This window comes from Panthera leo, chromosome B1 (assembly GCF_018350215.1).
Source record: "Panthera leo isolate Ple1 chromosome B1, P.leo_Ple1_pat1.1, whole genome shotgun sequence".
In the NCBI taxonomy this organism is placed as follows: Eukaryota; Metazoa; Chordata; class Mammalia; order Carnivora; family Felidae; genus Panthera; species Panthera leo.
This window is the reverse complement of record NC_056682.1, coordinates 83,033,356-83,053,886: the sequence shown is the minus strand read 5'-3', so window position 1 is coordinate 83,053,886 and position 20,531 is coordinate 83,033,356. Positions and strand designations below refer to the sequence as shown.

Genomic DNA, 20,531 nt, shown 5'->3' with positions numbered 1-20,531 from the left:
GTTGAGATTCAGGTGCTTCAGGAATCGAAATAGAATGAGGTAGAAGATAGCCACTGAGGTGAACTGGCCAAGCAGGAAGGTATGGTGGCCTTTCATAATTTGGAATAATATTCTCCGAATCTTACCCTGCTCTGTTAACCTACCATAGTGCAGTGATGGAAACATCATCCTGTATTTTAGGTTCACATACTCCACGGACATGTACAATTTTGTGTTTAAATTTTTAATTCCTTTTTAAATAATGCTTTGGTAGTCGTTGGGGCCACACCCGTAGAGTGAACAGTCCAGGTGGACTAGAGTTTTCCCTATATCCCATTCCCTACATCACATTTATTTATTTAAAGACCATCGTGCCTCAGGAGTGACTTAGATTGACTCCCTGTCAGTCTTGTTATTTTACGTCTGCCCACATGGAAGCTAATCGTCCACTTTCCTTCCTACTCACGCGGACTTGTGAAATCTTCCAACCTCTTATGCTATTTGTTTGTCTTTTGCAAATCAGAGGAGCATCATGTCACCTTGAAACATCCTTCGAATTAAACTTCAGAAAGGATGAGTGATTAAAATTTAACTTTTTATAGTTTATTTAATTCTTCCCTCTCTAGAGAACCTCTTTAGAGTACACAGGCATAGGAAGAGTGAAAATAAAAGTATTCCTGAATGGGTTATAGAAAATTATGGGGAAAATTGGAGAGGTGTTGGAGTAGATTTTAAAAAACATTTTTTTTAATGTTTTATTTATTTTTGAGAGAGAGAGACAGAGTACGAGCGGGGGAAGGGCAGAGACACACACACACAGAATCTGAAGCAGGCTCCAGGCTCCAAGCTGACAGCACAGAGCCCGACGCGGGGCTCGAACTCACGAACCCGTGAGATCATGACGCGAGCCGAAGTCGATACTCAACCGACTGAGCCACCTAGGCGCCCCTGGAGTAGATTTTAATGTCTATAAGGTTATATGTCCGGAGCAGAGTCTGTTTTGGATGAGCCCTGAGCAGGATAGCTTTTTCCTGATTGAGGTACAGCTTATCTTGTCTGTTCCTGATCACAGCACAATTTCTCCTTTGTTTCAGAGTGATGGTATTTCCCTCCTCTCAGACCTTTTTGGTTACTATACAGCCCTAGTGTTTGCTAGTTCACTCCTTAGCCCTGGTCAATGCCAGTCATCTCTGCCCTACACTAGGAGGTATTGGGATTTGTTAAAAGGGAGTAGGGGAGATGAAAATAAAAGTTCTCGCTGCATCTCCTTTTTAGTTATTTCTGTCCCTCATCTCTTCTCACCTCAATGATGAAATGAATGTAGATAAAGGAAGAAAGAGAGGGAAATGATATCTAATACTTTAAAATTCTTTTCCTTTTCTGTTCATCACACCTTTCCCCTCTCCCCCTCATCCCTATTCTTATTTCTTACCCTCCAATATCTGTCTTCCCTGTTAGAATGTAAGCTCCCGAGGTAGAAAAAAAACCCATGTCACACCATGTCAGTTTTGGTCTCTGGTATGCCCCCCATTGCCTAGCATAGGGCCTGATGTATAGAAGGCACTGGGAATGTGCTTGCTTGGTCAACGAGTGAAGAAAGGAAGCCATGGGAGTAAACCATTATTTCTGTCAGTATCATTCTTGACAACTCTATCCTGGTCTGATTTCTTACTCTGCCCCCCCAAATCTCTAATCCTGAAGGAACCTGCCTCCTGGACAACATCAAGAGGATGGCTCTCACAGTATGGTGCTGGACACATTTTCCTATGGTGGATTTTTCTGCATAGTGATTAGTCTGTTGGAACTTTGTACTTAAGGAAGCTTTTGTGGGTTGGTCAGAGAAGTGAACCATTATGTTTACAACATTGTTTCAATGGGCAAATGCATTCTGAGTTCAAATGAATCTACTTATATACAGACTTTTGGATTACAACCTTTCCATTAGTTGGAGACTACCATTGCATGATCTCCCATTCAGGCTTTTATTCATTACTAATATGTAAATGAACAATAAGCCATTTCTTTGTAGAAGGACCAGAGCCAGAAGTCTTTCTTTCTGAGATTATAAACTATTACATTAAAATGAATTTCATTCATCCAACAAACATGGTAGTTTATTTCAAATGTATTTATAGAGTGCCTAGCACATACTGGGTTTTGTACCAAGGATTCACATGTGGATAAAATAGGGACTGTATCCTGGTAAGGTCACAGCCAGGTTTCCATTTAAATAGGAATTGGATTCATAGAGCCCACAAGGTCACTTCCAGCTCTGAAATTCAGTAATTCCCGAGTTTTGAATTGCTCTATTCATTGACCCATTTTCCTTGTCATATGTGGCTCTATTATAAAATGTATTTTTAGATAATACTAGAGAAAGCATTGGCATTCACGAGTAGCAATTAATGGCAGCAAACCCACCTTTACAGTTTTTAAGTAATTCTAAATCTGTTTTTATTATTAGCAATGAGAAATCTAGGGGAAAAAAAACACTTATTTTCATTCTCGCTTCTTTCATAGAAAGAATGAAGCAAGATACATGATGAAATTGACGTAAAAATACACTGAATGACTGGGACTTTAGTTTGAAAGCGTGTATATTCCACAAGGGTAACATATATAAGTGTTGGGATTAACAAATATTTTTGTTTTTTCTGAATGCTCTTCTGCAGTTTTTGAACAGTTTATAGCAAGTATGCGTCACTTTCCCACCGCCATTGTTGAACATACTCACGTTCATGTGCATACAACGCAGTATTTCTTCAGATAAGTAAACATATTAGTGAGGTATGTGTCTTTCCTCAAATCATTTACCCATGTGTCTTAATAAATAACTTGATGAACAAAATCTAGTTTCTGGGAATTGGAATGTGGAAAATTTGGATATTTAGATAAAAAATTCTATAGATATTTATAAAATATACTAAGAACTCTGTGGAGCAAAAAATAAGACTTTCTTGAGCTTTCTGACTTGTGACTTGTATTCTGTCAAAACAGTCTTATTCTGCCCTGAAACTTAAAAAGTTACCTGGTAGTTAATTTCAAATATTGGAACCACAAACTTCCTTATTGATAGATCTCTGATTTTTATTGAAAGTTTGTAATTCAAGTAATATAACTTGTTTCTGGCAAGTGAGTTAATGACTGTTTCCTCCCAGCACCTGGAGAAAACAGGTACTATATCTAGCTTCTAGAATTCCGTGTTATGATCAGGGTTTTCCCTGAATTAGTATCTAGAGTTAAATTTGCAAATGAGTTTTAGAGTGTTATTTTTTTTCTCTACAATAACTACTAATAAACTACATGTTTTATTGCCTTATTGGTTTCCTATTCATCATTTTAGCAGTTTCTTTTAATGTAAAAATCAATCACTAGCTAGAATATGGTCCCCATAATTACAGGAGATTGAAAACCCACATTTGAGGAGTAATTCGGTTTTAGAGAAAGAACAATTTATAAATTATTCATTAGTTGGCTTCTGTGGTCCTTTATTCTTTGTTATTTCATTTAATGCAGAATGGTAACTCATACAGGTATATAACACAGTGCTTCTGTTGACAAAAAGAGATCATTATCTAGAGTTGGCAAGAATCTTGCATTACTAAAACAAACTGGGTGCATATTAACTTGGTTTAATCAGTACTTGTTAGTGTTTCACCATTATAGGAATTGAAAGTAGAGGCACTTCCACAAGTTTATTGGAAGATTGTTTTTAACTAAAGTTTCTGTTTTAGGAGAAAATCACATTGCAAAGTAATGATTCACATTTAAAATGAGAGGAATGCTTCTCTTGATGACTGGCAAATACTAGGTACACAATAAGTAATAGTTTCATTTACGACAGAGAAGGTAAATATTCAGATTTAGAAGTTAAGGTCACCTCACAGGTCACAGATCTGCACATCATGAGGCATTTTCCTTCAATTTGTGTACACGGTGCAAAATTGGCAAGCTTTTACTCGTTTTACATGCACTCGTGTTTTTTCTTTCATTTGCTTTTACTTTTTTTTTTAAATTTTGTTTTAATGTTTATTCATTTCTGAGAGAGAGAGAGAGAGAGAGAGAGAGAGAGAGAGGGAGAACACGAGTGGGGGAGGAGCAGAGACAGAGAGAGGGAGACACAGAATCTGAAGCAGGCTCCAGGCTCTGAGCAGTCAGCACAGAGCCCAACACAAGGGTTCGAACTCAAGAACCATGAGATCGTGACCTGAGCCAAAGTTGGAAGCTTAACCATGCCCCAATTTGCTTTTACTCTTAAAATGAACTTTTGCTTAAGCTAGGTTTTTGCTTGTGATGAGTCAAGCTTTGCTTATACTTAAGTTTTTCTAAGTTCACTGTGTATAGCAAAGCACACAGTCAGAAATTTATGACAAATATGACCCTGAAGAGGAAATCTTGAGCTTTCTAAACTCTGAGTCTTTCTCAGGGAGACAGATTAAATTAAATACTAATATGAGGCCCACTTTGTGTAATTAAGAACAAATAAATCAGCTACCAACACAAAACAAAAACCAGCATCTGAAAATATGTGATTTGTCTTTTTTTATGCAGTCTTAGAAAACAACACTCCCAGTATAGAATGGAATGGAATGCAGCATTCCCAGGTTTCAAAAAACAATGCCATTTGAAAATTACACCTGATGCCATGTAAAAGAAACTGATTCTTTATACTAATAATTTTACCTTATGTTCAAATACTGAGCTTCATATAACTTGTGTTTACCATTTATTTAATACCTGAAATGAATCTTGAGTTGGGGGATTAAGAAGGTAAGCAGATGCATTTCTTCTAGGAATATTCTAGTGCACTGAATCTTAAACTTAAAAATGTCAACCTGCTATTATGTTCTATGCATATGTGATGTCCTCTATACATAGTTAATACATATATCTGGTGAAAAATCTGTTAGGGCATTAACTAGGTATCAATTCTATATAAACATAAATATTCAAATGGATTAATTTTATTTTTTGTAACAGCTTTATTGAGATATAAATCATGTACTATAAAATGTACATGTACCCTTACGTAGTGTACAATTAAGTGGGTTTTAGTATATTCACAGGGTTATGTATCTATCACCACTAATTCCAGAACATTTTTATCACCTCAGAAAAGAAACCCCATACGCGTTAGCAGTCATTCTCCATATCGCACCCCCAGCTAACCCCCCACCAGCCTTAGGCAGTCACTAATCCATCCATGTGGATTTGCCTATTCTACATATTTCATATGATGGAATTATATAATATGTGGTCTTTTGTGTCTGGCTTCTTTCGCTTGGCATAACATTTTTAAAGTTCCACGTTGTGGCATATTTTAGAACCTCATTCCTTGCTATTGCATGGATATATCACAGTTTGTTTCTCCAAAGTAGATTAAATTATTTTTGAATTGAAAATTTGGCAATCCTCAAAGCCCTCTGTAACTTTCCCAGGCTTCTTTCTCTTTCTTCTCTCTCTCCACATCCCGCACCTTTCATGGCTGGGTTTTCACTGTACTATTTCCTTGTTTGAGGAATATCTCAAATGCTACTTTCTTTTTTTTTTTTTTTTTTTTTTTTTTTTTTTTTTTTTTTTAATTTATTTTTGGGACAGAGAGAGACAGAGCATGAACGGGGGAGGGGCAGAGAGAGAGGGAGACACAGAATCGGAAGCAGGCTCCAGGCTCCGAGCCATCAGCCCAGAGCCTGACGCGGGGCTCGAACTCACGGACCGCGAGATCGTGACCTGGCTGAAGTCGGACGCTTAACCGGCTGCGCCACCCAGGCGCCCCTCAAATGCTACTTTCTGAAATTTTTTTCCTCAATTGCTTGAGTAATAAGTAATCTCTTTCCTTCAAATTCTCACGGCTCTTCGTCTTTGCCATAGTTTCAACTTGTGTTTTGGTTATTTATATACGTGTCTCTCATTTCATATCTTAATGCATCAGACCAGGGACATTTCTGTTGCCATCAGAAATAACCCTGCAAATAGCCAAAAATCAATACATAGTTTTTAACGTAATGAATGAGATCATTGAAGATCACTTGGGTGTCATAAACCAAGGCTGTCATTCATAGTTATTATTTCTAGTTGGGATGCCAAAAACTGTCTTAGGAATTAAAGAAGATAACTATGTTTTTGGAAAAACCTATCTTCTCATTATTAATGCAGTGACTTAGTGTCTGGTACATAATTGGAACTCAGTAAATGTTTCTTGAGTTGGACCTGGTATCCGGTAGCAGGACTGGGTAAATTTTCAATGTCTCTAGAAAGGAAATTCTATATTTGTTTATAAAGACATTTAGAAACCCCAAGTTTAAAAGAGAGAGAGTGTGGAGCACCTGGGTGGCTCTGTCGGTTAAGCGTCAGACTCTTGATTTCGGCTCAGGTCGTGATCTCAACAGTTCATGAGATCAAATCCTACGTCAGGCTCTGTGCTGACAGTGAGGAGCCTGCTTGGGATTCTGTCTCCCCCTCTCTCTCTATGCTCCTCCCCTGCTCGTGCTGTCTCTCTCTCTCTCTCTGAAAATAAATAAAATTAAAAATAAATAAAAGAGAAAGAGTGATAAAGTGAGAGCATATGTTGGTCAAATGAGGAAAAGGCAGGAGTGCCACGGAGGAGTTGCTTTTCACTGTCCTATTTACATATGTCAGTAATTATTTGCTTTTTTCTTTTTTCTTCCAGAGAAGTAAGTTCTAGTTACTACATAAGACTTAATAAAACAGGCTGCAATAAGTTGTCCTGTAAGTGCAAGGTCTGAAGGTACATCTTCCATCTTTTTTGAAGCCCTATTTGGACCAGCCTTACGTCAGGAGTACAGTTGTAGATTTGGATGAAGGTCTTTACGTTCTGACAAGGGGGCCATCCACAAAATGCTCTTCTAGGGTGCCACGGGGATCTTGATTCTGAACTAGTACTTTCAGCCACATCCATAGGGCTTTAAAGGAAGGAAGATGTTATTGGTGGGTCTAGATTTTGAAGAAAAAGAGTAAACAGGGGTTCCTGTCAGCATGGCAAACAATTTCTTACTTTCTAGTGTTTATTACTTTATGTGGTCAAAGATCAGAGAAAGGGAAGAAGTAAGCACCAGACTCTTGAGGTTCGCTTAGTTTCTTTTTTCCCCATGACAGTTGTCCCCAGAATAGGACTGTGCTGTTTTTGGAGTAGGTGATGGTACTCCATCATTTTGTGATTATATTTAAAACTTAGATTATTTAAACGATTTGAAAACTCCTTATTGTAGGAATTGTAATATAAAAGTTTCATTTTTATCTTCTCTATTCCCACCCCTCTAAGTTACTATAGATATGCCAAATTTCTATAACTATGTACAATCAAAATATTTTCATTATGAAACATATAAGCAGTTGTTCTTGGGAGTAGATTTCCTTTAGTGGTTTTTTGGTTATATTTTGTGCAGCTCTCAAAACTTTGTTCCTCTTTATTTATTTATAATGTTTATTTATTTATTTTGAGAGAGAGAGAGAGGGAGAGGGAGAATCCCAGGCAGGCTCCATGCTGTCAGGACAGAGCCCGATGTGGGGCTTGATCTCACAAACTGTGAGATCATGACCTGAGCCAAAATTAAGAGTCGGATGCTTAACCAACTGAGCCACCAGGTGCCCTTGTACCTCTTCATTTAATAATAACTTACAAAGTTATCTTTATTTTCCTTTGTCTAAATTCATCTGTTTTTATGTGTAATTTTCCCACGTGATCTTTTATTTACTTATTTGCTGTGACTCGAGGACATATAAAGAAACACCGACCCTTCCTAACATTTTCTTGCATTTTAAACCACTCTGTTGGCACTGAGAAAAGGCAGTTTTTTTCCCAGTTGGTACATTCTTTACAAGGTAAGAATCAGGGCAAGGAGAAAATATCCTATTGCTCTAGTAATTCCTGCAAAAGGTCAGCCTCAATAATGAAAGATGAAAAAGAAGTTTTGTAGTGTTTGTTCTTTTACAAATTCCTATCTGGAGAAAACATAATATATACATGATTTCCTGATAACTGCCTTTGGTGTCCAAAATTTGATATTGTTGCATGATAATCTGACATTGCTTCCTGTTTCTGAAGGAATGATTGGATGTGAAGCCAAACTGCTTGCTAAACCAGGAAACTGCTACTTCAAAATGCACAGGAAATCAGACTGCTTGAGCAGTTGTGCTGAGGCACAAGGCTAACTGTAAACTGTATAGGCTGCATGTCTTCCCACTGTTGTGGCTGTTTTTAAAAACCAGCTTCAAGGGGCGCCTGGGTGGCCCATGATCTCATGGTTTGTGAGTTTGAGCCCTGCATTGGGGTCTGTGCTGACAGCTCAGAGCCTGGAGCCTGCTTCAGATTCTGTGTCTCCCTCTCTCTTTGCCCCTCCCCCGCTCATGATCTGTCTCTCTCTCTCTCTCTCTCATAAATATTGAAAAATAAAAAATTAAAAAAAAAACAGCTTCAAATAAGTGAAAGGCCTAGTGTTAGTATAATACCACTAAAACTAATGAATAAGAATTACAGAGTTGACTGAATATAAAGGAGACATCTGTAACAATGAGAGCTGAGCAACAGAGCTCTCCAAAATCTAGCGTGCTCCCTGTCCATTCCTGTAAGCATTCATACAGGTCCTGGATGAGGACCTGCTTAGGTAGTGATTGGTTAGGGGCCTGGTGAGATGAGAAGCAGGTGGCAACATCCATAATTTGAAGAACATTCAATAAAAAGACTACTTCCTAAAATACTGAGTATAGTGAGAATATAAGGGCACATAAATGGGGTGGGCAAGGGCTAGTACCTATTCCTGAAGAGGACAGACGAGGGAATGTTACCAAACCCCCAGAAAGATGGCGATGTAGAAATAGCTGCCTTGTAGGAGTTGAGATCTCCAGTCAAGGGACATGTCCATCCATTGAAAACAGGGATGCAAGCCAGTCAGTCCCCTGCCCTCAGGCTCCTCTCTCTATTATCCACATTGGCCAAAGCTGACTGAAAGCCAGAGAACAAGGGTTGAAGCAGTCGTTCATAGTTCAGCCCTCCAGGTTCAGAGCATGATGGAACATGATGGAGGGTGGATCTGGAGTGGTAGATGGCAACTACTGCAGATGCCATAAAAGATTTCTGTATTGATTGGGGTATCCCTCTCATCCCTATTGATACAATGGAACTCATTTCTATGAAAAATCCTTGAATCTCAAAAATACTTAAGGTTGCCTCGTTAGTTCAAGCATGCAGAAAATGTACACTTCCTATTCATCCAACGTCTAGCTTAATGTTTTCAGTTATGGAGAACAAAATCTTCAAGAAGCAGCTTGTTCTGTTGTTAAACAGCTGTAATTATTAGGAAGGTTTTTCTTGCATTGAAACCTACCTTTCTGTAACTTGTAGCGGTTGCCAGTTCTCTCTTTTGGAGCCATGCAGGAAAAGGCTACCCTCTTCCCATTTCTCTTTTATCCCCATTTAACTTTGTTGTTTAACAGTCATTTATTTATCAATCTTGTATTTATTGTCTGCTCTGGGCCAAGACTTGTAGGTGCTGGATATTCAGTGGTGAACAAGACAAAAAACTCCTGCATTCATGAAGCTTCTATTCTGGTGGGTAGAGACAGACATTGAGCAAATATATAATGTGATGTCCAGCGGTGAAAAGTGCTGGAACTGTCAGCTGTTAGCCATCTTTCACAAGAGAAAACTCTGGTTGAGTTGGGGTCTAAATTATTATGAGTCCGTTCTGTAATGCAGTTGCCAAAAAGCCTAATTCCATTTTAGGCTATGTACATAGAATGTCCAGCATTGGAGAGGTAGTGTTTCCTCCACTTTCTTCTTCTTCTTTTTTTTCTTAAAGTTAATTTATTTTTTTGAGAGAGAGAAAGGGAGAGAGTACATGCATGTGCAAGTGGGGGAGGGGCAGAGAGCGAGGGAGAGAGTGAATCCCAACCAGGCTCTGTGCTGTCAGCACAGAGCCTGACTCAGGGTTCTGTCCCAGGAACTGTGAGATCATGACCTAAGCCAAAATCTAGAGTCAGATGTTTAACCTACTGAGCTACCCAGGTGCCCTTCCTCTGCTTTCTTATTGTCCACCTGGACTTGGAGTATTGCATTTACATTCTAGAGGGACATTGACAGACTGGGACTTGTTCAGATGTCCTCATTATAGCCTTTTAAATAGTTGAGGAAGGCCACAGAGTATTCTTTAGGCCAGACTTTCCCAGTTTTGTTAATGTGATATCATCTGTCTCTCATGTGATATCATCTGTCTACTTTTGGCCTTCCTAATCTTTCTCAGATAATTAATTTACCCTTAAAATTCTGCTTCTAGAATTTAACTCCGTTCTCTATATGTGGTTTTAACTTAGGTAATGCCTAATAAACTGTTTCTTCCCTTGATCTAGTTATTTAATTTTAGTAATGCAGCTGAGGATTGAATTTCCTGTTGTTGTTTTTTTAAACAGCTGTGTTACTTCTGACTCCCAACATTAAAGTACTGTTAAGCCAGGTTTCCAGCATTTCTGTTTGTACAATTTATGTTTATACTCAAATATAAGACGTAATATCTATCTTTATTAAAATATCATCTCATCCCTGTCCATACAGTATTCTACATGGAGATTCTTTTGAATATTGTCTTTTTTTTTAATGTTTATTTATTATCGAGAGATAGAGACAGAGTATGAGCATGGGAGGGGGAGAGAGGGGGAGACGCAGAATCTGAAGCAGGCTCCAGGCTCCGAGCTGTCAGCACAGAGCCTGACACGGGCTCGAACTCACAGGCCACGAGATCATGACCTGAGCTGAAGTTGGACGCTCAACCAACTGAACCACCCAGGTGCCCCTGAATATTGTCTTTAATCGAACTTTTGGTCCTCTGCAAAAGTATTAAGCATATTTCTCACACTTCATCTATGTGATTAATATAACTGTTTAATTAAAGAAAAACAGTGACACCAGATCATTCCTTCAGATTATAGCAGCTCAGTAATTAATATTCTCTTAGGATGGTGTTTCAGAGAACTGTGAACACCCTTAATTATGTCATCCATGTCATATTTCTCTCTTTTATCCAGACATTTTCAAGAAATGAAGATATATTCTGTTTACAGTATTTCTCTCTAATACCAGGCTTATCCAAAAGCATATTAAGATAATTGGACATGACATTGGAAATACAATGGGCTGTCGCTGCCCTGTCCATACCCAAGTCTTTATAATCTGTCTACTCGAAAACCCAAGGTAGAGTTTTGTTCGAGTTGATACCAAGCATCCATGTCTGTAATTTCCCCTTTTTGTATGTACCCTTTTCTTCTTTTCTGGAACTCTAGGGAACTTTGCCAGTGCTGATTGTTTGGTTCCTGAAGATGAGATGAGGCTAAACTTTAGAAGTGGCCTTTGTTCCCTTTTTTAGGGAGGGCTACCATTTCCAGTTTTAAGTCTCTTCCTTGATCAAATCTATAACATGGAGGCAATACAGCAGCTAGATGATTCTACCCTCTCACTTTTCTGAGGGTTGTGTCATTTTCCCCAGGATTTTAAAAGAAAGTGGGAAGGAGAATGGATGTGTTGCTGTGGTTGCTGCTGCTGGCCATACCTGAGGTCCTTCTGGGCCCTCTCTAGCCTCCCTGAAGCGCTTGCAGGGAGTACACTCTTACATTCAGCCCTAGGTATGTGTCTAGAGCATTAAGACATGTTTTTGGTTTGGTTTTTAATTTGTGAGCTCCTGTAAGACTACAGTATTTTTTTTAGAGGCTTCCTTATTTATGGGTTGGAAAAAAGACAGTATTGGCCATATTCTTCATGCTAGTGTTTTTGTTTTCCAAAGAGTTTGGTGTCCTGTTTTCTAGGATTTTCTAGATTTTAAATATAAAATGTTGACTCTACTCCATTGCCTAAGAACACATACACCTTGCTAGCAGTGTGACTTTATAGGAAAGAGTTCCTGAATGAAGCTGTGTCTTGCCTTGCACACAAGTGGCCGTGGACCTTGTAATTAAACATGCCAGACCTGTAAAGTCAAGTGACTTTTAACTCCCGGTGTGCATTGACTGCAAGTACTAGAGATGTCTGTGCCTCTGCTGATTGGAAGATTATGTATTAGCTAAGTTTCAAGACCAGGAGCTGTTTAACAATTTTTCTTGCTTTTCACATACTGCAGAGAAAAGGCTAACTCCATCTGGTGCATGCTATTGTGGGAACTTTATACATTAGATTCGTAAACAGCATGTTCAGGTTTTCTAGATTTGGCACTTCCCTGAGTGTGTTCTGTGTCAGTTTTATATAAGCATCAAATTTCTTTCCTTTTGACCATCACTGAATTTTAGTTGACTGAAAAGAGCAGAAGTTGTACTTCTGTTTAGTACCTGCAGCTGTAACCAGGCTTGCGTGGCATTGTTGTCCCCTTGGGGTTGCTTCACAAGTGCTGCCGTGGCTGTCACACTTTAGTGAACGCTTAACCCTGTTTTACACCATTATTCTGGCATAACTCCTTCTCCAAAGTGTCTTGGTTTGGAAGAAAAACTATATGGTTCCTTTGGATACATCCCAGAATATCCTAGAAAGCACATGCTTCTCACCATGTCATCATTGCCCTGACCTCTGGCCCTTTCTTACTCACCTTTCCTTACAACAAGAGCCCAGAATGACTTGTAGGACCAGAAAACCCAAAGATCGATGGAATACTGTTTGTCTTCTTGAAGGGGCATTTGATTCCATACTTCCTTAGAAGGATAGAGATGATACTCATGGCAGAGGAGCAACTTGCATCGTTTGGGAGATTGCAAACACATTTTCTTAATGTAACCAAACTTTTTTTGCTGAATGGATCTATTTGAGAACTTGCCAATGATGCCTCCTTGGTAATGTCTGCTGTTTAAATGGAGGATCTTTTAAAGAACCATGAACTTTTGCAGGTCGCATTGCACCTTGCTCTGTCCAAATACTGACCACCCTTTTCATTTATCTGTCCCCTTCTCTGGATGATAGCACCTGGAAGGCAGGGACCATACCTTATTCCTCTTGCCTCCAAGCACTGAGCATTCAGTAGATACGGCTGAGAGAAAGGGGAAGAAAGGGGCTGTGAATAAGCCCTATTGCTTTCTCCTTCCCTTTTAGAATTGAAGCACCTGAGCTGCCTGTCTAGGAATATGAAAGGTAGTAAATATTTTAGGAAATGGCCTCTTCAATTTTCTAGATAGGGCACAGCACTTAGTTTCCCAGGGTTGTTACTCTGCCCCAGAGCTTCTCAACCTCTGCACTATTGACAGTGCTGGCCTGGATGCTTCTGTTGTAGGGCTGGCTGCCTGTGCATGGTAGGATGTCGAGTTAGCAGCACCCTTGCTCTCTACCCACTAGATGCCAGTAGCACATCCCACCCCCAGCTGATGACCAAAAATGTCTCTAAACATTGCCAAGCGACTAGGGGGCAAAATAGAGACCCACCCCACCCTTTTGAGAACTGCTGCTGTACCAGAGCTCCTGGCTGAGATAAATGCTGAGACAAAGAAACTAGCAAATAATGGAAGTTTGGAGTTGGAAGGGAACTTAGAAATCATGTCACATACTCCTCTGGTTCTCCTCATCCCCACCCCCATTCCAACACATACCACTGTTTTTTTACCTGAACAAACTATGACCCAGGGGAATTAGTGAATATAAAAAAGAAAAAATAGAAGTATTTGAAGTAATACTGAAATTGGACTGTAGGCTTTAGTTTGTTCACAGACCCTTGGAAAAAGAAGTGTCTCCTTGTAGGCAATTCAAAATAAGAAAACATAAGCTTATGATTCATATCACAGAAAAACCAAAGATTAGCACCACTAAAAAAGAATTAAAGATATACATTGAATACTTCTCAGATTAAAAAGAATAGAGCAACTCACTAGGATATGGCTAGATTTCTGGCACAGGCTTGTGAAGCTGTATGGGCTTCATATTAGACTATTTTAAGTGCTCATATCTAAAAATAAACAGTGAAGAATATTTAAAGTAATAATAATTTGGCTTTTTCAAAATGACTTGCTTTTTACATCTAGATAATCATGATAATGGCCTACCTGATGAGATATTTCTACTGTAGGTTCTGTTTTATAAGGGTATTTTGTATCTTACTAAGAATTCTCACATAAAGGTAAGAACTCCAAATTAAATATTAGCTGCTTGTGGTTATTTTAAGACTCCTCTCAATAACCAAGAGAATTTGGTTCTCACACTTTGTACCTTTTGATTACAAACAGCTTTAAACAGGTTTATGTTGTACTTCATCAAAGATTATAGAGGATCGGCAGACTGAGACGCTTTGGGACTGAAATTGGGCAATTCAGAGTTTCTCATGCATGTAAGCCGCCTTTTGTTTTGATCCCTATCATTCTGAGTCTGTATTTCTTAAGATTCTGCTGGAAGGACTGTCCTGAGTGAGGACACCAGAGAAAATAGCAGGGTACTGAGCCACTGGGGCCACACGATACCTGCTGTTTGAGGTAGGGTAAAATCCAGCTGGCAGACTTTTGTCAGAACTTTTCTGCTGAGAGTGTCCTATTTAGATTCAGATGGTTCTTTCTTGTTTTTGGTTGGGTTTAAGCACAATACAGTCATGAACTTATACACAGTTAATGTTTCTGAAAAATTGTAGGTAAGTCCATTTTTAATAAACTGGTTGAACTTGCCAATTTATCCTAATGTTCTTGTCCCCTGTTTCCATTAAAAGAACAGTGATTATAACCATGCTCTGATTTATTTCTTTATATAAGCTGGGGTTTTTTTTTTGTTGTTTTTAATATTCTTAAACTGGGCACCTTGATTCTCAGTGAAAACACTTTGAATCATGCATGTTGGTGATTTCTTAAAAATTCATAACCAAAACCTACCATTCTGCTTTAGTACTTGAAATCCCTTGGCAGGGAGACATTTTTCTCAAAACACATCTTTTGAAGGACCTCACAAAGTTCATTATTTTGGCAAGAAGTCCTTTCTGAACTTTGAATCATTGTAATAGTATGCTATTTATGTAAAGAGTGGATTCCGACTTGAATAACTGTAGAGTCCTGGCAGACGTGAACATGTCAGATGTCTTGGCACAGTTTGGGGCAGAAGGGGACTTTCCCATTTCTTTATGTAATCCACAATCATAATATGTGGGAGTTTTATGAAATTTCTTCCGTTATACTGAAATGCTTAGCTTTTCATACCATACATGCTGCTCAGTGAGAAAAGGCTCTGTGTATGTATGCATATATTTAAATGAAATGAAAAAGAAAAATGAAATCCAAGAAATTCCTTAAGTTTGCAGTGGTGATTATTTTTAGACTATGTTCATGTGTTAAAAGATCTCTTTTAAATCAGTTGATTGGAACTTGGAACAGAACTTCCCATAGAAACAATAGTATAGTATGTGTGCTGGTAAATTTTCCAGATGAGGCCTCACAGCTTATTTAACCCATCATATGCTAACATGCTTTGCACTACAAGGGACAGTGATATATAGCTTATCAAAACACTGTTGAATGGTATTCAAACTGCAACCTATTTCAGTGCTAGAAATTAAAATTGAAAATTTTTTAAATAAATAATAAATAAATGTTATTTCTATGAAAAGATGGGTCTGCCAGAAAGTAACTTAAAGAGACTTGGTGATGTGGTAGATGAGCCCCAGACCAACCTAAAGATATAACATTTGCTAGTTTGGGCATCTTGGACAAGTAAATGAACCTCTCGAACCTCAGTTTCTTCAAATGTTGTCATTGTGAGGGTCGGAGCAAAAAGTGCACACGATGGCGATCTGTAATCTGTACAGCTCTTTACAAATATACAGTGTAAGTTCTGGTTCTTTCCTTGAAAGAAAATGAAAATGCTATGACCTGATCTTCCTTTTCCTTGGCATAGGTGTGGTGGTAGAACTCTTTATGCCTAACAATAATTAGTAAGGTCCCATTTAGCTCACAGACAAAATAAATACATATTATTTTGGCCCACTTGGAAAACAGTAACATTTGCTTTTTTGAGACTAATGAACTCCCACCATAACTTCTCTCTCCTCTCTCTCTCTCCCTCCCTCCCTCCCTCCCCCTTCCCCCCCCCCCCCCCCCCCCCCCCCCGCCCGACAGTTTTTTAGTCTCTAAATCTCTCCTGTTCTTTTCTTGTCAGAGTATCCCATTCTTTATCGCCTTCTCAAGTTTCACACCAGGGCATTCCAGGCTGGCCCTTCCAGTGGCCTGGCCTCTCTCTGACCTGTACCTCTGGCCTCAAACCAGCACCGCACTGCCCGAAGACCCTGTAGTTGGCCAGCTCTGACTGGGGCCCTCTTCTGCTTAGGGTCTCACTGGGTACCAACCAGAGGCCTTGCTGGGGGACCGTGGCCTTGCTATAGTACTGCTGGTGTGACAGGTCCAGTCTTGAACCCTGATGCCAGGAATAAGGCTAGAAGTGCTTGGGCCTAATCTCCCAGACCTAGGAGATTTTCTGGTAGAAGTGGTACCAGGAAAGGAAATGGGGACTCTGGCCATCACACAGCAAAGCTTTCCCATTCCCTGCCTGAGGAAGGATGGGCATGGGGATTACTTGCGTACTTGTAAGAGTCACATTAACACACCAGACAAAGAGGCAAATTGAAAGGGGGGCTGATTAAAGTATTATTTTGGGGGTCAAAGTTATAAATTTAAGATGCAACAAAATAATATTTAATACTAGAAGAAGTATTAGAGATCAGGAAATGCAACGAATTCATTTTAGAGTAGAGGAATCTTAAGCTGGACAGGTTAACTGATTTCCAGGTCTGTCGTGCCTTCCAATCTTAAAGGCTTTCATGGGACATTTTTAAGACACTGACATCTGGTCCCCACTACGCCTCTGTTCTCTGTATGAGGTTGGCACTGATTTTGTACAGCTGTGTACTGGGACCGTAGGATTTGCCTAACAGTTTACAAAGATCAGAAGGGAATCAGAAATGGTATATCAGGCTACCCACCTCCTTCCCTTCCCCCACCACAGTGAGAATTAGTAATATTTATTAAGCAAGGCATTTTGTAGAGGTTGGAGAAACCAGAATCTTACCAGAAATCAGAACTTACAATACCGTATTATCTTACATCATTAGAGGGAGCGAATTCTGGACCATGTGGCACTCACTGAATTAGATATTAGCGCTCTGGGTTCTAGTTTTATTTCTTCCATTGCTTCTCATTAAGACTTAGAAATGGTTTCATTCTTGGACCATAAAATGAGATTCAGTTCTGAAGTTCTTGTATCTCATACCTTTTGTGAGTCACAGTCTCATGATACTTTCTTATTTTAGTCATCAGTCTCTTGAACCCTATTATTTGTTTCAAGAAATTTTTAGCCAGGATGTAGACACTAATTAAATTGTATGCTGATGTGATAGGCAGCTTAACAATTTATTGAACCACAGGCTGGAAAAAGTCTGGGAATGTATAATGGTCCATAGCTTCAATTTTAAGGCAGAACTAGATCCCAAACCTATGCAAAATAATTTGGGTTGTTATATATACCTCATTAGCTTTATAAAATAGAATATACCTGCTTTTGAGTATTCACAGACTTAGAAAGTAAACTAGAGAATAATTATTATAAAATAATATTTTATAATATTATTTTACAAAGGGATTTGACCACAGAATTCTTTTCAGTAGTGAGTCCTTGTGCATGTAAAATATAACATGATTTGCAGAAGCTTAGTTTATGTGCATCAGAAATACATGGTTGTTGGGCGCCTGGGTGGCGCAGTCGGTTAAGGGTCCGACTTCAGCCAGGTCACGATCTCACGGTCCGTGAGTTCGAGCCCCGTGTCAGGCTCTGGGCTGATGGCTCGGAGCCTGTTTCCGATTCTGTGTCTCCCTCTCTCTCTGCCCCTCCCCCGTTCATGCTCTGTCTCTCTCTGTCCCAAAAATAAATAAAAAAAAACGTTGAAAAAAAAAAATTTAAAAAAAAAAAAAAAGAAATACATGGTTGTTTATATTTACGATGCATAGTTGTCTGCATAGTGCTGAGCATGTGCATGCCAAATGTGCTTTCTGGGAATTTTCTATGGTTTGAGAGGCTTTTTTGCTGTTACGTTGGAACTTTACACACCTTTCTTCCCTCACTCTTCGTGTTCCTCCCAGTCATTCAGGCAGCGTTTGTTTGTGAAGCAATTAGCTCAATATGGACAGCATCTCTGGTTGTCGGATGAATTGCCCAGTTAGGAGATGAACTTCTGCCTGGGGAGGTTGGATGCTTTCTGTAATAGCAGGAGCACGGACCGTGTACAAACAGGTTTAGGGTCACTAGCATTAAGCAAGATACTTAACCCTCAGAATCTCAGTTTTTCATTGGTAAAATGGGAATAATAATTATAGTAATAATAGTAATAATAATGTTGATACGACATCATAGATGAGAATGTTTATCTTTTCCGAAGGAGACACTCTGCCTTTCCCCTCCAATCCAGGGAGCAGCCGGAAAGCAGGAACAAAATAGTAGCCCTGGGAGTAATAGCTTCTAAGGCCAGCCTCAGGTTTAGGCAAGCAGGGCTGCTGGTACTAGCAGGATTCAGTGTGAAATCGATAGCCTAGTGTGTTGGTTAAACCCTTGGCCTTCAGAGCAGAGCCTGGGTTCTACTGGACTAGCTCTGTGATCTTGGAAAAGTCACTTATCTGTCACTTAAACTAAAGTGACTAAAAGTCACTTAACTGTCAAGATCAGTTTCTTGATCTGTAAACTGAGGATAATAACACCTGTTTCATCATGTTGGGAGATCACGAGTGTTAATCTGTGTACAAGGCTCAGAACAGTTCCTGGCATATGATAAGTTTTTGTGTTTGCTTCAGTCTGTTGCAGTGAAAATCTTTTTTTGTTAGAGTTTAATGCAAACTTTAAAAACATTGCGTGGAATGACTACATGCTTTATAAAGATAACCGATATTTTCTATTGAGGAAGCTGTTCTTTCCGAACAGTGCTGGGCCAGGAGATACATTTGCTCTTAGAAGTCTGCATCAGCCTTTCATCTCTTCCTCTCTCCCTGCATGTCCACTCTGTACAGCTTTTGTTATTAATGTGGAGCAGTTGAAGTCACTGACTTGGGTGCAGGCCAGACCAGTGTTTCTGTGGGCATATATTACTTTCCTAGACTCTGGCAGGAGCAGGATGATGGAAGTCAGAGGTATGGGGAAGCTGTCGTTTTAGGCAGCCCACATAAAAGGTGTGTTTGCTGTCTTCGTCACATTGATGCTGATAGATCAGAATCTTATTTAGTGTATGTAATTTTTTTTTTTTTTTTTTTTTTTTTTTGTCTTACCCTACAGTCTATCTCTTTGAGCTGTCATTTTGCTTGTTCTCTGCCTGGACAGACTAATGCTGTTTTGTTATGCGTCTCTCTCCATTGTTGTTTCATTGTTGAAAATCTTCTCTTCAGTTAACTAAATATTTATTTAAGGCAGGTAAAATTTCTCCATAAAGCTGTGTATTTGTATTTGTGTAGGATTTTATATATCCTATATAGGATATATATGACATTTGGGAATTATACAGTCTATATTGTCTTCTTTTTTTTCCTCTGTAAATAAAATAATCCTGTGGGGAAATATTTATCGAAATAGCAAGTGAAAGTGTGTTTCCCTCAGGAATAATGTAATTTGAGAACACATTTTTATTTTCAGCTCTGCTTTTGTGTTTGAGGCTGGGGAGACTTATGTTTTTGTTTTAGAAACGTGATGGAATTTTATCAGACATTTTCCTGAAACTCCCTCCCTTCACCTTTTCCTGAAATATTTCTTTCAAAGTCCTGGTTTCCTTTGTTCTGAGCCTCCATCCTTTAAAAAGTAAAGGAGTTTGGTTAGTTTAGGCCTTTTTGGTGATACCCTTGGCTTTACAAAAGAAGAGACTTTCTGAGAACAGCACTTGGAGGATCATATGACCATTAGAGTGAAACTTGGGGCAGTGATTTGTTAGCTTGAGCCGTTAAGATTTTTTTTTTTCATTATCTACAAACAGATAGGTTGCCCCAGATCCTGTTGTGCCTTGTGACTTGGGGTAGGAGATCCCTTCTCCAATCTTAGACTTTATTCTAACTTCTGTTTCCAACTTGTGGGGATTTTCTATGGTTTTAGTAACTCCCATTATGAAATAGAAACTGATTTCTAGTTGATTTTAGCTACCGCTGCATTGTGACATGTGTGTATTTCTTTTTAATTTGACAGTTGTTTTCTCAATTTGAAAACAGTAATTGTGAATTAGAATTCCTGGAAATATTATTCTTCCATAATGACATGTCACAGATGTTTCAGTGCTACACACACTCCTCACACCATTTTTAATGTCGATTTAGTGGAGCTGAAGTGTGGAGAATAGCTGTGTGTTGTAATGAGTCTGGACCCTCTCCCCAGTGGCTCTTTCTCCGTATGTTATGGTTCTTCCTGAAATGTCCACTGTTGGAACATTGAGATTTGGTGTGTTTAGTATGAGTTTCCGAGATGTTTGTATAGAGAGATTTGGACATAAAATAACTTGCACTATTCCCCAGACCACATTCTATATCCACTTACAGAACACAATGAAAGGAGAAGCCTGTGCCTTTAGTGTTGTGATATTCTTTATATA

General features: G+C 39.0%; 1 protein-coding gene and 1 long non-coding RNA gene across 2 annotated transcripts in view; both read left to right on the top strand.

The window, feature by feature from the left end:
• Positions 1-20,531, top strand: part of GAB1 (GRB2 associated binding protein 1) — a 122,610-nt gene that overhangs the window by 24,776 nt on the left and 77,303 nt on the right.
• Positions 1-20,531, top strand: part of LOC122217828 — a 34,129-nt gene that overhangs the window by 2,565 nt on the left and 11,033 nt on the right. The window contains exons 2-4 of the long non-coding RNA XR_006201697.1: positions 2,652-2,766; positions 11,017-11,182; positions 14,179-14,279. This is a non-coding gene — a long non-coding RNA (uncharacterized LOC122217828). The remainder of the gene's footprint in view (positions 1-2,651; positions 2,767-11,016; positions 11,183-14,178; positions 14,280-20,531) is intronic.